Raw genomic sequence first — 8,582 nt, 5'->3', positions numbered from 1 at the left:
TGCTCCGGCGATGCTCCGGCGATGCTGTCCCGAGTGAAAAAAATGCGGCACCAGCACATGCTGGAGCCAAGCATGGGCACCGTGGCTCAAAATCGAACTTCGGCCAAGGCCTCGACCATCAATGGCACATGATGACGCATGGTGATGGCACATGCATCGACCATCATCGGCATAGGCTGCCCTTCGGTACGGGCACTTGCCTCGACCGCCATCGGCACAAGCTGGGCCCTGGTGTGGGTTGTTGCCTCGATCACCAGCGGCACATGCTGAGCCTTGGTGCGGGCGGTTGCCTCGAGCACCATCCGCAGACCCTGGGCCCTGGTGCGGCCGGTTGCCCCGATAACCATCGGCACACGCTGGGCCCTGGAGCGGCCGGTTGCCTCGATCACCATCGGCAAAAGCTGGGCCCTGGTGGGGGCGCTTGCCTCGACCACCATCGGCACACGCTGGGCACTGGTGCGGGCGCTTGCCTCGACCACCATCGGCACACGCTGGGCCCTGGTGCGGGCGGTTGCCCCCAGCACCATCGGCACACGTTGGGCCCTGGTGCGGGCGCTTGCCTCGACCACCATCGGCACACGCTGGGCCCTGGTGCGGGCGCTTGCCTCGACCACCATCGGCACACGCTGGGCCCTGGTGCGGGCGCTTGCCTCGACCACTATCGGCACACGCTGGGCCCTGGTGCGGCAGGTTGCCTCGACCACCATCGGCACACGCTGGGCCCTGGTGCGGTCGGTTGCCTCGAGCACCATCGGCACACGCTGGGCCCTGGTGCGGGCGGTTGCCTCGACCACCATCGGCACACGCTGGGCCCTGGTGCGGCAGGTTGCCTCGAGCACCATCGGCACACGCTGGGCCCTGGTGCGGCAGGTTGCCTCGAGCACCATCGGCACACGCTGGGCCCTGGTGCGGTCGGTTGCCTCGATCACCATCGGCACACGCTGGGCCCTGGTGCGGGCGGTTGCCTCGACCACCATCGGCACACGCTGGGCCCTGGTGCGGCAGCTTGCCTCGAGCACCATCGGCACACGCTCGGCCCTGGTGCGGTCGGTTGCCTCGAGCACCATCGGCACACGCTGGGCCCTGGTGCGGGCGCTTGCCTCGACCACCATCGGCACACGCTGGGCCCTGGTGCGGTCGGTTGCCTCGAGCACCATCGGCACACGCTGGGCCCTGGTGCGGGCGGTTGCCTCGACCACCATCGGCACACGCTGGGCCCTGGTGCGGGCGGTTGCCTCGACCACCATCGGCACACGCTGGGCCCTGGTGCGGGCGCTTGCCTCGACCACCATCGGCACACGCTCGGCCCTGGTGCGGTCGGTTGCCTCGAGCACCATCGGCACACGCTGGGCCCTGGTGCGGCAGGTTGCCTCGACCACCATCGGCACACGCTGGGCCCTGGTGCGGCAGGTTGCCTCGACCACCATCGGCACACGCTGGGCCCTGGTGCGGCAGGTTGCCTCGAGCACCATCGGCACACGCTGGGCCCTGGTGCGGTCGGTTGCCTCGACCACCATCGGCACACGCTGGGCCCTGGTGCGGGCGCTTGCCTCGACCACCATCGGCACACGCTGGGCCCTGGTGCGGCAGGTTGCCTCGATCACCATCGGCACACGCTGGGCCCTGGTGCGGGCGGTTGCCTCGACCACCATCGGCACACGCTGGGCCCTGGTGCGGCAGCTTGCCTCGACCACCATCGGCACACGCTGGGCCCTGGTGCGGCAGGTTGCCTCGACCACCATCGGCACACGCTGGGCCCTGGTGCGGGCGGTTGCCTCGAGCACCATCGGCACACGCTGGGCCCTGGTGCGGTCGGTTGCCTCGAGCACCATCGGCACACGCTGGGCCCTGGTGCGGCAGGTTGCCTCGAGCACCATCGGCACACGCTGGGCCCTGGTGCGGGCGGTTGCCTCGACCACCATCGGCACACGCTGGGCCCTGGTGCGGGCGCTTGCCTCGAGCACCATCGGCACACGCTGGGCCCTAGTGCGGCAGGTTGCCTCGAGCACCATCGGCACACGCTGGGCCCTGGTGCGGCAGGTTGCCTCGAGCACCATCGGCACACGCTGGGCCCTGGTGCGGTCGGTTGCCTCGAGCACCATCGGCACACGCTGGGCGCTGGTGCGGGCGCTTGCCTCGACCACCATCGGCACACGCTGGGCCCTGGTGCGGCAGGTTGCCTCGACCACCATCGGCACACGCTGGGCCCTGGTGCGACAGGTTGCCTCGAGCACCATCGGCACACTATCGGCCCTGGTGCGGGCGGTTGCCTCGACCACCATCGGCACACGCTGGACCCTGGTGCGGGCGCTTGCCTCGAGCACCATCGGCACACGCTGGGCCCTGGTGCGGGCGGTTGCCTCGAGCACCATCGGCACACGCTGGGCCCTGGTGGGTTTAGGCACATCTTCAAATTTCTGCCGTGCCAATGCCATTTTTATGGCTTGTAAATTCATACAATGGTCCCCTAAGCCTTCACGTGAAGTTTCGTTGGAAGATGACTCGTTTTCTATTTTTCACGATTTTCGAAACTTTTTGCGGTTCGGGATTTTTTAAAATTTTTTTATAAGGATTTTTGGCCCCAAATTTTGTAGGCATGATCCTTCTATTTTTGTTGGCATGCACAAAAAAATTCAGCTAAAAACTCGAAGTAGAGAAGATTTTGTGACCGTTTGAAAAAAGTGTCCCCATTTCAGACACTTTAACGGCTACTGGTAGCAAACCTGTAAAATCTCAAATGCTCTTTAAGGGGGTGTGAATTCTCAGAGGTTTGATGAGGGATAGGGGGCCAACACAAGGCCAAGTACCAGCACCCATCGCACACCATGTGCGCACACCCCCCCGGCCCCCCTCCCAATCGCCGGAACCCCAATGCCGCCGGTCAGGTTCTCCGGCGGTACTCCGGCGATGCTCCGGCGATGCTCCGGCGATGCTGTCCCGAGTGAAAAAAATGCGGCACCAGCACATGCTGGAGCCAAGCATGGGCACCGTGGCTCAAAATCGAACTTCGGCCAAGGCCTCGACCATCAATGGCACATGATGACGCATGGTGATGGCACATGCATCGACCATCATCGGCATAGGCTGCCCTTCGGTACGGGCACTTGCCTCGACCGCCATCGGCACAAGCTGGGCCCTGGTGTGGGTTGTTGCCTCGATCACAATCGGCACATGCTGAGCCTTGGTGCGGGCGGTTGCCTCGAGCACCATCGGCAGACCCTGGGCCCTGGTGCGGCCGGTTGCCCCGATAACCATCGGCACACGCTGGGCCCTGGGGCGGGCGCTTGCCCCCAGCACCATCGGCACACGCTGGGCCCTGGTGCGGGCGCTTGCCCCGAACACCATCGGCACAAGCCGGCCCTTGGTGCGGGCTCCTGGCTCGACCACCATCGGCACACGCTGGGCCCTGGTGCGGGCGGTTGCCTCGAACACCATCGGCACACGCCAGCCCTTGGTGCGGCCGGTTGCCTCGACCACCATCGGCACACGCTCGGCCTTGGTGCGGGCGCTTGCCTCGACCACCATCGGCACACGCTGGGCCCTGGTGCGGGCGGTTGCCTCGACCACCATCGGCACACGCTCGGCCTTGGTGAGGGCGCTTGCCTCGACCACCATCGGCACACGCTGGGCCCTGGTGCGGGCGCTTGCCTCAACCACCATCGGCACACGCTCGGCCTTGGTGCGGGCGGTTGCCTCGACCACCATCGGCACACGCTGGGCCCTGGTGCGGGCGGTTGCCTCGACCACCATCGGCACACGCTGGGCCCTGGTGCTGGCGGTTGCCTCGACCACCATCGGCACACGCTGGGCCCTGGTGCGGGCGGTTGCCTCGAACACCATCGGCACAAGCCGGCCCTTGGTGCGGGCGGTTGCCTCGAGCACCATCGGCACACGCTGGGTGTCATGGTCAGGCCTTGGTCCTGCCATGACTGATCCTGAACCAAGCAGTGGTCGAGACCGAGCTGGCGGGAAAGTGGTTCTACGAGATGTGGGCGTGCATTCCGAGCTTTGGAACATGATGCTAGCATGTTGTGGGGGCAATGGGAGCCCCGAGCCGCAAGATACGCGGGGAAGTTCGGGACAGTGGTCAGACACCCTCAAGCCAAGTAGCCGGGCGGGTGCCGTTGGTCGAAGCCATGCACGGGCACCTTCGAGTGGGTTGGTGGAGTAATGAGCAGAATCAAGGAGCAAGGGTGACCAAGAGGAAGATTACGGGGCCCTGAGTTAGCCAGAGAAAGGCCCTAGGATGGCTGGGCAGAAAAGTGTCCCCGTTTCAGACATTCTTACGGTCACTGGTAGCATAGTGGGAAAATCTCTAACGCTCTTTATAGGGGGATGTTTGGTGTCAGCTCTCCACCACCCCCTTGGCTAGCGGGCAGGCGGGGGCCTGGCTAGTCTGAAGTGAGCTACTCCTAGGCACTCGTGGTGTCTAGGTGGGCGGGCATCGTAGGGTCACGAGCGTGGCATGATGTTTTCTCGGGTAAGGTAAACCCGGGGACGGTTGGGGCCGGCGGGCCTCGTATCGCGCCTTTGCATTGAGACAGGGGGTTTGACGGTAGAATCCGTTATGCCCCTCGGTTTCCCCTCCTCGAGCCGAAAGGATCATGTGATGGTGTTTACGTAAGAGGGATACCATCGGGCCAAAGGGGTGTGCGGGCTAGCAGACAGGCATGCTGCTAGACCCCTGTGGCCAGTCGGGTTGGTGGGCTGCCACTGAGGCAGTCCGCCCTAGTCCCCTTATGGGACTAGCATGATGTGGGGTGTCAATCATGCGTGCGGGCAGAAACTGGGTGCTCGGGGGCTGATGCCCAATGGGAGTTGGGTTCCTCCCTATAGAGTTTGAACTGAACGACCCTACGGGGTCAAAGCCAGGTAAGGCTCGTGGGCATGTGGCTCGAAGGATCGAAGTGGATCTGTCCAAGAGAAAAATAGGCTTGGTGAAGGCTGACCTTGACTAAGAGTAGTCTTGGTGCCGCATGGGTTGCGTGGTTTCAGTAGGAGGAACGCGCGGACCGTGACACTTGGTATCAGAGCCTAGGTTGGCTCAGTGGCGAGAGTTACGCGACCCCATGTGTGGGTCTGGTGATGCGAAATTACGGTGGTGCCAAGCCCGAATGGAGCTATCGAGACACAAATGCAGTTTTTGTGCCTATGGGGGCTCGGGAAAGGGCCACCGTTGCATGCGATGGGAAATATTGGGCCTATGTAAAATGGCTCTCGAGTAGACTCTTGGACGCCTAGAAAAAGGGCACCAGAGTCTAGCCTCACCTAGAAAAAGGTGTTGGCATATGTTGTGGCATGTGATGCCTTTACGGTGAAAGGAACCGTAGTGAGACCGAGATCCGAAAAGGGTCTTACACCATGAAATGGTGTTGTGTCAGGCCACGTGGGCCGAGTGAATCTTGTCCTGAGGGGCAGGAGGCGTCGAGTTGCATGATTAATTACTAATGTGTGCTCTTGCTGTATGGTGCAGGTGCCCCAGGGGGGGGTGCAAGCCGAAGTATTCGGGTCCAAGCATGAGACTACTACACAGAAGAGTATGAAGTGGCTGAAGATTGAAGCCACAAGCGAGATGGTCAGTGGACCATGAGCTGCGTTGGTCAGTGGACCGTGAGTTCTTGTGGTCAGAGGATCACGAGAGTGTGTGTGTGAACCAGGATATTGAACTTGTATTGGCCGAAAGGGAAGGCTTCACGAGTAGTGGTGGTCAGTGGGCCACGACAGGATGTTTTCCAGTGGAACAAGAAAGGGAAAACGGCCAGTTGACAAGGCCTCAGTCGTGCAAGTCAGTGGACCTTGAGGATCGAGCGGGTGAATCCCCGAGTCAAACAAATCAGTGGGCTAGAAGTGCTGGTAGATCAGTGGGTCTCCGAGTATAAGCGGATTTTGGGACGCCCTAGGAACTGGGCTGGAGTCAAAACTATCGAGCAATAGAACCATCAAGGAGACAGGGTTGCGCATAATGCTGTGCTGAGTTTCGAGTAAAAGTGGGGGAGACCTGTCAATTCCCCACGAGACTGAGCCGAGATAAAAGAGCTTGAGCAATGGAGCATAGTGTTCAAGCCGGAGGCAAAGACCGAGTTAGCACGTTTTAAGGTGCCGTCTTGGGGGCGGTTGGCCTGAGGGCCACACCTAGAGAGGTGACCTTGGAGGGGCCGAAAGGACCCAAGTTGGGAGATGACCAAAGTGCTTGAATGCCACTGTGCTAGGGTCATCATGTAGAGTGCCGCATGAGTGCGGTTGACCTAAGCATCACGTCCAGAGGGGCGCATCAGTGAGTTGATGCTGCAAGCGTGCAGTTGGTGTGAGGGGTCACGTCCGGTGGGACGCACCACATGAGTGGCAAAGCTGTGGTCATTCATTCTACTGAGGGTCATCGATCAATGAGGGCACCACGAGGTCGCAACCTAACAAGGATCAAGGGATGAAGCCATGGTATGGCCCATATGAGTACAACCAAGATAGGTCAGGCGGTTCGAACTACAACAAAGCTGAGCAACAATGGGACCAATCTACACCAACTATGGACGAGTACTGTGGACGGTGCCTCATGTGACGGGACCTCGACCCAATCCTTGAGGGCACAAGTAAGAGACATATGAGGAAATGTCAGCTGTGTGCAACAAGATAGTTGGGTGTGGTCTTGGCGTCGATGAGGGCATCGACATAGTAAGTGGGGGAGAGTGTCATGGTCAGGCCTTGGTCCTGCCATGACTGATCCTGAACCAAGCAGTGGTCGAGACCGAGCTGGCGGGAAAGTGGTTCTACGAGATGTGGGCGTGCATTCCGAGCTTTGGAACATGATGCTAGCATGTTGTGGGGGCAATGGGAGCCCCGAGCCGCAAGATACGCGGGGAAGTTCGGGACAGTGGTCAGACACCCTCAAGCCAAGTAGCCGGGCGGGTGCCGTTGGTCGAAGCCATGCACGGGCACCTTCGAGTGGGTTGGTGGAGTAATGAGCAGAATCAAGGAGCAAGGGTGACCAAGAGGAAGATTACGGGGCCCTGAGTTAGCCAGAGAAAGGCCCTAGGATGGCTGGGCAGAAAAGTGTCCCCGTTTCAGACATTCTTACGGTCACTGGTAGCATAGTGGGAAAATCTCTAACGCTCTTTATAGGGGGATGTTTGGTGTCAGCTCTCCACCACCCCCTTGGCTAGCGGGCAGGCGGGGGCCTGGCTAGTCTGAAGTGAGCTACTCCTAGGCACTCGTGGTGTCTAGGTGGGCGGGCATCGTAGGGTCACGAGCGTGGCATGATGTTTTCTCGGGTAAGGTAAACCCGGGGACGGTTGGGGCCGGCGGGCCTCGTATCGCGCCTTTGCATTGAGACAGGGGGTTTGACGGTAGAATCCGTTATGCCCCTCGGTTTCCCCTCCTCGAGCCGAAAGGATCATGTGATGGTGTTTACGTAAGAGGGATACCATCGGGCCAAAGGGGTGTGCGGGCTAGCAGACAGGCATGCTGCTAGACCCCTGTGGCCAGTCGGGTTGGTGGGCTGCCACTGAGGCAGTCCGCCCTAGTCCCCTTATGGGACTAGCATGATGTGGGGTGTCAATCATGCGTGCGGGCAGAAACTGGGTGCTCGGGGGCTGATGCCCAATGGGAGTTGGGTTCCTCCCTATAGAGTTTGAACTGAACGACCCTACGGGGTCAAAGCCAGGTAAGGCTCGTGGGCATGTGGCTCGAAGGATCGAAGTGGATCTGTCCAAGAGAAAAATAGGCTTGGTGAAGGCTGACCTTGACTAAGAGTAGTCTTGGTGCCGCATGGGTTGCGTGGTTTCAGTAGGAGGAACGCGCGGACCGTGACACTTGGTATCAGAGCCTAGGTTGGCTCAGTGGCGAGAGTTACGCGACCCCATGTGTGGGTCTGGTGATGCGAAATTACGGTGGTGCCAAGCCCGAATGGAGCTATCGAGACACAAATGCAGTTTTTGTGCCTATGGGGGCTCGGGAAAGGGCCACCGTTGCATGCGATGGGAAATATTGGGCCTATGTAAAATGGCTCTCGAGTAGACTCTTGGACGCCTAGAAAAAGGGCACCAGAGTCTAGCCTCACCTAGAAAAAGGTGTTGGCATATGTTGTGGCATGTGATGCCTTTACGGTGAAAGGAACCGTAGTGAGACCGAGATCCGAAAAGGGTCTTACACCATGAAATGGTGTTGTGTCAGGCCACGTGGGCCGAGTGAATCTTGTCCTGAGGGGCAGGAGGCGTCGAGTTGCATGATTAATTACTAATGTGTGCTCTTGCTGTATGGTGCAGGTGCCCCAGGGGGGGGTGCAAGCCGAAGTATTCGGGTCCAAGCATGAGACTACTACACAGAAGAGTATGAAGTGGCTGAAGATTGAAGCCACAAGCGAGATGGTCAGTGGACCATGAGCTGCGTTGGTCAGTGGACCGTGAGTTCTTGTGGTCAGAGGATCACGAGAGTGTGTGTGTGAACCAGGATATTGAACTTGTATTGGCCGAAAGGGAAGGCTTCACGAGTAGTGGTGGTCAGTGGGCCACGACAGGATGTTTTCCAGTGGAACAAGAAAGGGAAAACGGCCAGTTGACAAGGCCTCAGTCGTGCAAGTCAGTGGACCT

Source organism: Durio zibethinus, unplaced genomic scaffold, assembly GCF_047325235.1.
Source record: "Durio zibethinus cultivar Kanyao isolate XHJ-2024 unplaced genomic scaffold, ASM4732523v1 HiC_scaffold_404, whole genome shotgun sequence".
Classification (NCBI taxonomy): Eukaryota; Viridiplantae; Streptophyta; class Magnoliopsida; order Malvales; family Malvaceae; genus Durio; species Durio zibethinus.
This window is presented reverse-complemented; position numbering follows the sequence as displayed.